Below are 12,495 nucleotides of genomic sequence, written 5' to 3' on the forward strand. Positions count from 1 at the left end.
CGTCCGTGACGCGCAGGAGGGGCTGTTGCTGAGGCGGCCGTGTTGGTGAGGGATGCAGAGGCGGGACTGGGAGTGGGGTGGGGTGGGGCTCAGCATGCGCATGCGCAATTCGCGCGGGCTTCGTTAAGTGATTGATGAGCCAGTCTTTTTTCTAGGATTCGCTTTTGCCTTTCTTGCAAAGTTTCCTGGGGAAAGAAGAGCGAGCACGTAGGAAAGGGAAAGTGGGAGGACCCATTTCAGGGAGAGAACAGAGTTGAAAAAAGGTCCGAGGAGCCTTAGGCAAGGCCTGATGGAAGTTTTGTGGCCAACTCCGGTGCAGTTGGGCAGGGTCCTGCCCTCCTTGGGCCTGTTTTTGCACTAGCTTCGTGCATCCCAAATGACCCTGTCGGAGTCCTCCTCCCAGCAGCCTGAGGGAATGCTACCTGGGGGTCGTGGAGGTGGAAGATCGGTCTTTTCTGTGTTAATTGTTCACACTTTTGCTTCTCCCGTCCTGTGCTTCCGTATATAATCCATGGCTCTCCCTTTTCAGCCTTTTCAACGTCTATGAGTGAAGCTGAGGTACCAATAAGATGCAGCACCTTTGTCCTGTGGCTCACCTGGGCCCTCGACCAGCTGCGTACGCTCCCACGTCCCTCTTTTTCTGCCCCAGTTCTAGAAACAGGTTGGATCATCTCTGATCTTCCTTTCAGCCCAGACAGTGGTTTTTGCCCGTGTGTCAACCTGCCTCGCCTCCCCTCCCTTCCCTTGCTATTCAACTGTAAATGTACTTTGCTTACTGAGCACTTTGGGACCTCACCAGTGAGCAGGTGTTGCCTTCTGGACTTCCCAGGGCCTAGAGAAGATGGGATTGGGAAATGTCGGGCTGTGTAGACCTTCCTGTGAGACCTAGGAGTGAGGCTTTGATTTTCTTACAGCATGCTTCTTAGGAAGAACATCTTGGAAGCGGCCCAGTTGCGTGATTATTGGGACTGCCTGGGGTTGGCTATTAGAGGTCCCAGGGCCCCTGTCCAACATTCCAGTGGTTTCTTTTGAAACCATTCCATTGTTTCTCCAGCTGGGGGCTTGCGAGAGGGCCTGGGAAATTGTCCAAGAATATCAGGAGTCAGAGTGTTCTCAACTTCCTCATGTTCCCGAGCTAAGGAGACCCCTGCAGGGGGACTTCGCCTGCCTTGCTACTCCTCCCCTGCCATGCAGCTGTCCACAGAAGAAGCAGCTGGGACACCTTCTCGCCCAGCTCTTCCACCCCTCAACTGTCAGAGGAGTGAGTTCTGTTCAGTTCCTTAAATGCCCTGCCCCTGCCTAGAGATCCCAATGATCCGACACTCAGAACCAAGCCTGGCAGGCATTGCCAGGGTGCTGGAGGAGACTGTATGCCCCTCTGCCCTGCTCCAGTCCCCCTAGGCTTGCCCTGCCTCCTAAGCTCTTGTCCCCAGCTGGAGGGATCACTCTCCAGTGCCGACTGGATCATATCCTAGTCTAACCTGAAATACTTCAGAGAGTGATCTCAGGTTTTCACCAGAGAGAGGGAGATGTTTTTCAGAGGAGGCCTTTGGGTGTCCCCCTGACATTTGGAGGCACTTTGTCAACCTCAGCATCAGGTGGGCTCTGGCCCAGAACCCCCTACTCCCACCTGAGCTCAGTTTGTCATTGTCATTATACATGGTGTGCAGAGGCCTTGAGTAGACTCCTGAAATTTTCAGAAGAGCCTGGTGTGGTGGTTGCTGTTGGGACCCTGTCCCCTTACACTCCTTTGCTTTCTTTTAAAAATTATTATTTTTGAGACAGGGTCTTGCTCTGTTGTCCAGGCTGGAGTGCAGTGGCACAATCACAGCTCACTGCAGCCTTGACCTCCGAGGCCTCAGGGAATCCTCCTGAGCCTCCTGAGTAGCTGGCACCACAGGCTCATGCCACTATGCCGGGCTATTTTTATATTTTGCAGAGACGGGGTCTCCCTGTGTTGCTCAGGCTGGTCTTGAACTCCTGGGCTCAAGTGATCCTCCTGCCTCGGCCTCCCAAAATGTTGGGATTACAGGCATGAGCCACTGTGCCTGGCCGCTCCTTTGCTTTTATTGCCGCTTTCTACATCCCAGCTTTCTTGCCTTTGGGTGGTAGGATACTGAGGGGCTTCTCTGCAGCCCCCAGAGTCCCCCAGCAGGATTGAACTTGTATTGCCCACAAAGGTAACCTGCTCATGCACCCTCTTTTGGCTTCATCCCTGTCTCATTTCCCCATTTTCTTATAGATGCTTGCTGGGGTCATTTTCAGAGGAGGCAAATATTGTACTTAATCCTCTTCTCAGAGTTGGCTTCTGGAGAAAGCTAGCCCGAAACACTGGTGCCGGCCATGATTGGTCCAGGCGTTGTTTCAAGCACTCTGCAAGTACAAATCCATTTCTTAATGCTTCTCCCAACAATCCTGTGAGGCAGGTACAGTTGTTATTACTCCCATTTCACAGATAAAGAAACTGAGAGGCTGCGTGTGGTGGCTCACATCTGTAATCCCAGTACTTTGGGAGGCCGAGGCAGGCGGATCACTGGCGGCCAGGAGTTCAAGACCAGCCTGGCCAATATCCCAAAACCCCATCTCTACTGAAAGTACAAAAATTAGCTGGGCGTGGTGGCAGGCACCTCTAGTCCCAGCTACTCAGGAGGCTGAGGCAGGAGAATTGCTTGAACCTGGGAGGTAGAGGTTGCAGTGAACTGAGATCATGCCACTGCACTCCAAGCTGGGCGACAGAGCAAGACTCTGTCTCAAAAAAAAAAAAAAAAAAAAAAAAGAAAGAGAGAAAGAAACGAAAAGACTGAGGCACAGAGAGGCTGAGACACTTGTAAAGTTCACACAACAAATAAGTGGTGGAAGCAAAATCCATACTAGACTGTCTGATTCCAGAGCCACAACTCTTAACAGTAAATCTGTCTATTACCCAGGCAAGGAAACAGACATGGGAAGGCTAAGGTGCTTGCCCCAAATCAGACAGCGACACATTCAGGAGCCAGGATTGTGGTTCCAGAGGTGGCATGCTTAGCTGCCTTGCAGCTGCCCCCACGTGGGCCCTGCTCGCCTATTCCTCACACTGATCCTGGTCTGTGTGCTGGGAGGTGCTGGGTACCACCTGGCACACACCATCGTGCAGAATGTGCCAAATCAGCAATACCAGCTTTTTTATGTAACCTGAGATCTGCTGACTGACGGAAACCAAGCGCTGGCAGATGGACGGAAGATAGGAATCAGGTGTTCTCCTCTGAGTCATTGACCTCCCCTCAGCTAAGGGGTGCTGCGGTTGAGAGGGTCTGACAGTTCCCAGATGTCAGGGACCTGGGTCCCCAAGGCTCTCTGTTCAACGCCTAGCCTTGCCTGAGATACTTCAGAGGGTGATCTCAGGTTTTCACCAGAGAGAGGGAGATGTGTTTTAGAGGAGGCCTTTGGGTGGGTCCCCAAACACTTGGAGGCACTTTGTCAGCCTCAGCATCAGGTGGGCTCTGGCCCAGAACCCCCTACTCCCACCTGAGCTCAGTTTGTCATTGTCATTATACGTGGTATGCAGAGGCCCAGAGGAGACTCCTGAAGTTTTCAGAAGAGTCTGGTGTGGTGGTGTACTTGCAGAGCGCTTGAAACAATGCCTGGACCAATCACTGCTTGCCCCAGTGTTTCAGGCTGGGTTTCTCCAGAAGCCAACTCTGAGAGAAGGACAGGGAAAGGGCCCCTGGCGGTCACCGGCAGCGTTAACTGAGCACTTACCATGCATTGTTTCAAGCACTCTGCAAGTACAAATCCATGTCTTAATGCTTCTCCCAATAATCCTGTGAGGCAGGTGCAGTTGGTATTACTCCCATTTTACAGATAAAGAAACTGAGAGGCTGGGTGCGGTGGCTCACGTCTGTAATCCCAGTACTTTGGGAGGTCGAGGCAGGTGGATCAGTGGATGCCGGGAGTTCAAGACCAGCCTGGCCAATTCAACAAACACATTTTGTTTTTTTGATTTTACTGACCAGCCTGCGGTTCGGGAGGGTGATGTTCAGCAGGAGCGCGGTGCTCGATATGTGTTTGTTGAATGAATCGATCCTCATTATGACCTTACAGGGCTGGGGTGACCATCCTCATTTTACTGACCAGGAAATCCCACTCCCAGAGAGGCTGCGCTTCAGGGCCAGGGTGACACGAGGAGAGGGTCCAGGGTGAAGTCCGGAGCTCAGGGCTTCTTGACTCTAAGCCCTAAACCTCCACCTCCACCAGGCCCAGGACTGGGACATGGGGCCGACTCAGTCTGGGGTGTCATTGGCAACCAGGATGTTGCTGAGCATGGCAGGAGTGAAGGCAGGACCCAGATGCACGGAGGTGCAATTGGGCCTCAGCTAATCTTCCTTGTGCCGCAAGGATCCAAGCTGCTCTGTCTTTCGCTCAGAGCTCTCTCAAATATTTGAAGTCAGTTTTCTTGTAGCTTTGCCAGAATTGTCTTTTATCCAGGTTAAGCATCTCCTGTTCCTCCCATAACATGATAAGTCTTTGGGAAAGACACCAGTTCTCTACAATGCTTCCAGAATGTGGGGCCCAGAGCTCCTTCTGGCACTAAGGTTAACTGCCCCATGGACAGCTGAGTGGATTTGTCACCTCCCTCCTCCATGATCTGTATCAGTGTGGCCAAGATTGCATTCAAGCCACCCCATGGACATCTGATTGAAACCCTCAGTCTGGTTCCCGTGGCTGTCCGGCTCCCTTGCTCCCAGCACCTCCTTGCTCTGATCTTGGACATGAACTGTGGCTTTCTTGGATAGTGCAGGATTCTTCATCTGTCCCTGCTGCATTTTGTTTTTACCTCTCTGGGAGTCCAGCTCACCTCCTTCAGTAGTTACCCCCACTTTCTCTTTTGCACATGTGAAGAGCTGCTTCTAGGTACCTTGAATCAGGTGCCACTGAGAACATGGAACAGGACCAGGGTGATTGTGTGAGTTCTTATCGTGTGTGCTTATCTCAGAGGCTCATCTGTGCTGCACGCTTCCAACAGCTCACTATCAGTTTCAGGTCCTTGAGAGGAGGTGAGAAGAGACCCCAGTAGAGGGGCCAAAAGATGGGGGAGGATGAAATGGTACTTGGGACCCCAGCTTGAGACCTCCCAGCTGCCCCTACAGGGCATTGCCAGGGTACAGAGAAGCTGCCTGGCCTGGGAGAGGCCCACTTTGCAAAGCTCTCATGTATCTGCCCCTGCTCAGGGCTGAGGAGAGCAGAGCTTATCTCCTGATCCTCTCACAGTATCTGCAGGTTCTGCTGAAACAGGAAGGGGCCAGACCTGCTACTCCCAGGTCACCATGGGGAGGGGGAAGAGGAGACAAGACCTCCTCGCCCTCCTCAGGCACCTGCCAGCTTCCACAGCCTTTCCAAGGCAGGCCAAGAAGAGGTGGGGTGGGTTGGGTAATGAACACCTGAACCAGATGGAAAGTAGTTAACTCAAGAAGGGGGCGTGGCATCTCATACCCCATTCTAACCTCACCCCAGTGTGTCCAACAGCAATGCTTTTCAAACTTCAGTGAATGTTGGCATCATGGAGGGGGTGTGTTAAAACACAGATTCCTGGGCTCCAACACCCCCAAATTAAGATTCATGATTTTGCATTTCTTCTTTCTTTCTTTCTTTCTTTTTCTTTTTTTTTTTTTTGAGATGGAGTCTCACTCTCTCGCCCAGGCTGGAGTGCAGTGGTGTGATCTTGGCTCACGGCAACCTCTGCCTCCCGGGTTTAAGCGATTCTTCTGCCTCAGCCTCCCAAGTAGCTGGCACTACAGGCATGCACCACCACGCCAGCTAATTCTAATTTTTGTAATTTTGGTAGGGACGGGGTTTCACCATGTTGGCCAAGCTGGGTTCAAATTCCTGACCTCAGGTGATCCGCCCGCCTTGGCCTCCCAAAGTGCTGGGATTACAGGTGTGAGCCACCATGCCAGGACTGAATTTGCATTTCTAACAAGCTCTCAGGTGCTGCTGCTGCTGCTGCTGGTCCACAGACCACACTTTAAGGAACAGTATCTGGTGGGAAGGAATGAGCAATGCAAGAAGAGCTTTCTTTGCCTTCTGTCTAGGGCAGGGGCTGAGTTCACCATACCATCGTTCATTTATTCACCAGTCTTTTTTGAATGTTTACTTCATGACAGGTGTCACGAAGAGGTACAACAGGGAAGAGGGCAATCATGGTCCCTGCCTTTGTGGATCTTACGGGATCTTGGAGGCACAGATAATAAACACCGGAATCTGAAAATTATCCTTTGAGGAAGGCTGAGCAAGGATTAATTCCCCTATTTTACAGGTGAGGAGATGGTATCTCAGAGAAGTTACCTGACTTGTTGAAAGTTACCCAAATGTTAAGTCACAGGACTTGAACTCAGGACTTCTCAACTCAGAATCTGGCCCCTATTCCCTGGCTATGAGCCATCTCAGCTTCATGGGGCTGCACTTAGATGGGAGAGCTATAGACCTTGTGATTATGTTGCCAGTGGGTGAAAGCTGTGGGCTTCCTTCCCGTGTGTGGAAGAAGAGCTTAGGCAGACAGATGGGTAGGCACACATGTTTACATCCCATACATATGGACTCTCAGTTCCTAAGACCTGAAAAATCACAGTTTCATAGTGAGTCACTTCCCCTCCCTTCCTCTCTGTTCACTTCTCCCTATTCTCTCATTTCCTCTAATCTTTGGCTTCCTCTCTGTTCACTCCTCCCTGTTCTCTCATTTCCTCTAAAGCTGTGACCTTGCACAGTGGGAGATCTGCCTAAGTAATGGTCATCCCTTCCAATCAATATGATGGCTTCATCTCAGTGGTAACCCCTGGAGACCCTGCCTTGGTGACCAAGGAGGAGCGTAACGGGAGCAAATTATGAGACCTTCCCAGAAGCATGGATCAGCTTGGTTCCTGCTTTCTTGATTCCTTGGTTTCTGTTGACCATGTGATAGGGAAAATCTCTGCTTTCTCTACCACGGAGTTTCTCTGACACTCTAGTGGTGACCAAAACCAGCCCCAAATCTGATTCAGTGGGCTCATACAGTGCCAGGTTGGTGAGGTAAGCCCTCCCCTGAGTCAACAGTCTCCCTTCTCTGTTCTCATGGAGCAAACAGAACGTGAGCCCCCCAAGGACGGAGCAACTCCTGGACCCCACTGGATCAACAAGGCTTGTTCTTCTGGATCTCAGATGCCATGGCGCATTCTTTCAAAGGACGGTTATAGAAACAAGCAGATCATTTCCCCAAAAAGGCCCATTCCCACGTTTACCGATGGAAAAGTACATCACTTAGGGTAAGCTTTCCGGACATAGGAGTGGTCCGCAGTCTTGATGAGAACACATTTTATTGCAGTGAATTAAACATCATAAAAATGGATCAGTTCCATTGGCAGTTTAAATGATTGAGATTCTTTCCAGAGTAGCTACGAAGGCTTTGGCAGATATTACCCCATTTAATTCTCTGAGATTCTTTCCAGGGTAGCTACAAAGGCTTTGGCAGATATGACCCCATTTAATCCTCACAGCAACCTCACGAGGAAGTTAATATTGCCGCACTGTTTCTCAGAGGTGGAGAAATTGCCCAGGGACGGGCAGCTGGTAAGTGGCACAGTGAGGGTTTAAATCTAGCACTGTGCTTCCAAAGTGTGTACAGTTTCACCCACACTGCTTTGCCTCTGTGTTTTAGGCACTTGACCTGAATCAAGAATGAGTCTCCTCTCTAGCCCAGGCCTAATTTTTCTATTCTTTGAAAATAAGGCAGAAATTTCAGATCATTGCGAGTACCTGCTCTACAGGGCAGGGGCTGATCAACTGAAGTGTTGTTCTGCTGCTGTTTTCTTCTCTGCTCCAAACCAAGGATTATGCAACACTCAGATATTATCTTCTGCTTGAGTGGTTTTTGCTCTCTGCTTTCAAGATGACTCTGGGTAGATGAAGATATCCCACTTGTTCGGAAATTAGACACAGGTCGTGTAGAACATTGCGTTTTCCCAAGTTGGCCTCAAAAGTATCTCCTATCCATGTGCTCTTACCGTGTGACCTAGATACTCCCTTCCCTCCAGTAGTGGGGTCTACACTTCAAACCTGCACGGATCTTTGTGATTGCCCTGGACAAGGATGGCAGGACTGTTGCCATGTGACTTCTTCATGTTATTTGCAGAGACAGAGTCTTACTCTGTTGCCCAGCCTACTTAGATCATAGCTCACTGTAGCCTCAAAATCCTGGGCTCAAGCGATCCTCCTGCCTTAGCCTCCTGAGTAACTGGGACTACAGGTGGACACTGCCACACTTGGATAATTATTATTATTGTTTTTTTGTTTGTTTTTTGTTTGTTTGTTGTTTGCAGAGGTCCTGCTATGATCCTGCTATGTTACCTAAGCTGGTCTCAAGCCATCCTCCTGCCTCAGCCTCCCGAAGTGCCAAGATTACAGGCATGAGCCACTGCACACCCAGCATGCCATGTGACATCTGAGGCTAGATTATAAGAATGTCGTGAGCTTCCACCGGGCTTTCATGGACAAGATGCTAACTCTTGGAACTCAGCCACCATGTTGTGAGGAAGTCCAAGTCATCCCACATGGAGAGGCATGTGAAGGTGCTCTAGCTCACAGCCCAGCTGAGGTCCTGGCTGACAGCCTGCATCAGCTGCCAGGCATGAGTGAAGATGCTTCCAGATGATTCTAGCTCCCTCTCATCAGATCACTCAACTTGGATTCTTCCCAGCAGAGGCTCCAGAAATCATAGAGCAGAGATCACCTCTTCCTGCTCTGCTTTGTCCAAGTTATGGGCTGTAAAATCTATGAGCATGATAATATGATTGTTTTACACCAGAAAGTTTTGGGGGTGGTTTGTGACATAGCAACTGGTACAGAAATTATTTGCTAACAAGCAGGCATCTCTCTCAAGGGGGAAAGTCTTATGGTCATTTTTGCGCCCTTTACTGGGGCAAATATGATTGGTAGGGACGATGCCCATCATAGCACCATTGCTTCATCAGAGGCCGTTTGGATCAGTGAGCCCTTCCGTGTTCTTTAGTGACAATATGTTAATATATTTTACTAGTCCATTTCCTACTGACTAGAATATCAGTTCCCTGTGATAAGTTTTCCCCCATTTTGTTTGTTCCTATATCCCCAAAACCCAAACTAGTACAGTTGCTCCTCAACTTATGATGCGGTTACCTCCCAATAAACCCACCACAAAATTGAAAAATCCTAAGTTGAACCATCTTAAGTTGAGGACCATTTGTGCTTGGTAATTGCTCAATAAATAATTGTCAGATGAATGGTTACAAAACAAACATCAAGTGGGCAAACGCTTTGATAATGATTCCTGGAGAGAATTTTGCTAACATTGCCATGTTCTAGTTGTTATGATAATGTGAAATTACTTTCTGGATAAGGACAAGTTCACATTGTGGTGGGAATTTCTGGAGAATAATAGTTAAATGTTCCCACTTTTTCTTGAAACAGAGAACACAAAAGAATCATTAGGAAAGGTATGATGAGTATTAGGGGCACGTCAGGTCCGTACTTAGGAGTTTGTTCAAGGAGTGATTCGAGTCAACCTTCCTTTGTTGCCTGGCATATGCTGGCTATCATAGGGACCACAAAAAAGTGGAAGATGTAGATGCTGTCCTCAAACTGTGTTGAGTCCAGCTGGGGAGAGATAAGATTGGAATCTATATACAGATAGTCCAATAAGGCAAGCTAGGTCCAGTGGTGAAACTGATAGGGTTTCACCAGCTGAGGCCCCCAAGGGTGAGAGAATGTCAAAGAAGACTTCCTGGAGGAGGCAAGTTAAAGGGAATTAATGGGTTGGGCAGGTGGGCAGCTTCCTGATATACTAATCAGAGGAACACTGAAACCACAGGGATCCATCAGAAATCTGCTGCCTGTTAACTCAGGTTTCCACCTGCAGATTCTCACGTAGCTGGTGGAAATGAAACTGACGTCCCTTTTGCCAAAATAGACAATGCCCCTAAGTAGAAAGAAAAGTTACTCCTCCCCAGCACCAGCCTACCTCTGTGTGGGTATTTCTGCAATGTGCATTGCAAGTTGCTGCATCCACTGGCCAGCCTGGCTGTGAGATCAGCCAGCTGGCAGCCCTGGCAGTGGACATGGCTGGGCAGCCTGAATTCTGAAACCAATTAATGCACTGCAATAACTGTTTACCAAGAAGATATCTGCAAGCCTTAAAAAATATCTCCTAAAAAGTTGTCCACCTGTAGTCCCAGCTACTGGGGAGGCTGAGATTGGAGGATTGCTTGAGCCTACAAGTTTGAGGCTGTGGTGAGCTATGATTGCATCACTGCACACCAGCCTGGGCAACCAAGTGAGACACTGTCGCTGTAACCGCAAACGCCTGAAAACAAGCAATAAATGTGTCTAGAATAAGACTTGTTATTGCTTCTGCAGTAATTTCTGCTATTTACAAATGAGGGAGAGTGGGTGAGCAATGCTTTCCAGTTGTGAGTCAGGGAAGAATCGGGAAAGACAATTCCAAAATCAATTCCTGTTGGCAATTCCTGTTGGTGTGTGTAATACATCTCCATTTTGAACATGAAGAAAGGGGGTTATGATTTTTATTAATGTGAAAATGACTTCTTGCTATCCTCACTCAGTTGAAATGAAACATATTTGATTATCAATTTGGAAGGGTGCCAAATTTTTAGTCTGCCCCCAGGCGCCCGAGTGTTTCTGATCTGTCCTCCAAGCAGGACCTGTGGCAGGCCACACAATCCTGTTGGTGACATAAGACTAAGAATTCATGTGGAATAATCTCGAAATGCCCCAAAGGCCATGATTAGCACCTGGAGTGAGGAGAGCTCAGGGTAACCACAACTGGAGGAGCAGGTGTCAATGGAAGCCCAAAGCTACCAGCTTAGTATCTCTGAACCATGACATTCCTGGCTGTTCCCTCCTTGACCAATTCTGTTCCATTCTGCAGATAAATATCTTTCCGAATGCAGCCTTGAGTGGAGCTGACCCCGCTGGTACCAGTAGCCTCAGCAGGTGCCCGCAAATATCTGAGACTGGTATCTGCCTGGCCAGGGCGTTCATGAATTCTTTGCCCAGAGCAGGTGCTCAAGTTCAATGCTCGATGCTTCACTGCCACCTGGTGGCCTTATGTTGCAAGTCTCTGGAGCTGCCTGTGTGTAGAGAGCCACTCTCCCAGGGTTTATCCTCCAAACAGGAACATCTGTCTAGATGGGAAACTGGGTGCAAACTAGGTCTATGCCACAGGGACATACGGTCACTGTTTTGGAGTCTCCCAGTTACTGGGATATGCATTCTGCAATAGGCTGTCATGTGACAGAGGTGGGAACCAGGAAGCGCTGCTCTCTGAATGTTTGTCAGTGGCTGGATAATCCTCCTGCTCCTCCAGGGCGAGGTGTCTGGGTTATGTCATTTCTTTCTGAATCAGTGATATACGATTTGCTAATGTGAGGCCTTGGGCAAGGTGTTCAATAAGGCAGCACTTTCAGAGTGTCTTCTAGACGCAGTCTCTATTCTAAGGTAGAGCTTTACATATATTAACTCAGAGAGTCTTCACCACAATCCTGTGAGGTGGGAATTAGCATTAGCCCCATTTTACATTTGAAGAAGTGGAGGTCCAGAAAGGTTAAGAAATTTGCCTAAGATCACACAGCTAGGGAAGGAAAGACTCAAGAGTCAAACCCAGACGGTCTGGCCCCGAGTTGGCACTCTTAGCCATCATATCTTCTGGGACTCAGTTTTCTCATCTATACATAGACTATGTTCTTTCCAACACGTACATACCTATGATAAAGTTTAATTTATAAGTTAGGTTCAGTAAGAGATGAGAAATAATAGAATTAAAATATACTGTAATAAAAGTTATATCACTTTGGGAGGCCGAGGTGGGCGGATCACTTGGGTTCAGGAGTTTGCGATCAACCTGGTCAACATAGCAAAACCCCGTCTCTACTAAAAATAAAAAAAATAGCCAGGCGTGGTGGCACAAGCCTGTAATCCCAGCTCCTTGGGAGTCTGAGTCAGGAGAAGCACCTGACTCTGGGAAGTGGAGGTTGCAGTAAGCCGAGATCACACCACTGCACTCCAGCCTGGGTGACAGAGCGACACTCCATCTCAAATAAAAAAGTTATATGAATGTGGTCTTTCCAAATATACTGTACTCAACTTTTTTTTTTTTTTTTTTTTTTTTGAGACAGAGTCTCGCTCTGTTGCCCAGGCTGGAGTGAAGTGGCACGATCTCGGCTCACTGCAGCCTCTGCCTCCCAGGTTCAAGAGATTCTCATGCCTCAGTCTCCCAAGTAGCTGGGATTACAGGCACGTGCCACCAGGCCTGGCTAATTTTCACATTTTTAGTAAAGATGGTGTTTCGCCATGTTAGCCAGGCTGGTCTTGAATTCCTGACCCCAGGTCATCCACCTGCTTTGGCCTCCCAAAGTGCTGGGATTACAGGAGTGAGTCACTGCGCCCGGCCAGCTGTTTTTGGGCTGTGGTGGGCCACGGATAACAGAAATCACA

At 48.9% G+C, this 12,495-nt stretch overlaps 1 long non-coding RNA gene across 1 annotated transcript; it reads left to right on the forward strand.

The window, feature by feature from the left end:
• The first annotated feature begins 7 nt into the window (after positions 1–7).
• On the forward strand, positions 8–10,379 carry LOC114672248 (uncharacterized). The gene is made up of 5 exons (XR_013403757.1): positions 8–45; positions 6,141–6,292; positions 7,097–7,274; positions 7,458–7,578; positions 8,328–10,379. It is a non-coding gene; the product is annotated as an uncharacterized LOC114672248 (long non-coding RNA).
• Positions 10,380–12,495: the final 2,116 nt, after the last annotated feature.

Source organism: Macaca mulatta, chromosome 14 (assembly GCF_049350105.2).
Source record: "Macaca mulatta isolate MMU2019108-1 chromosome 14, T2T-MMU8v2.0, whole genome shotgun sequence".
Taxonomy (NCBI): domain Eukaryota; kingdom Metazoa; phylum Chordata; class Mammalia; order Primates; family Cercopithecidae; genus Macaca; species Macaca mulatta.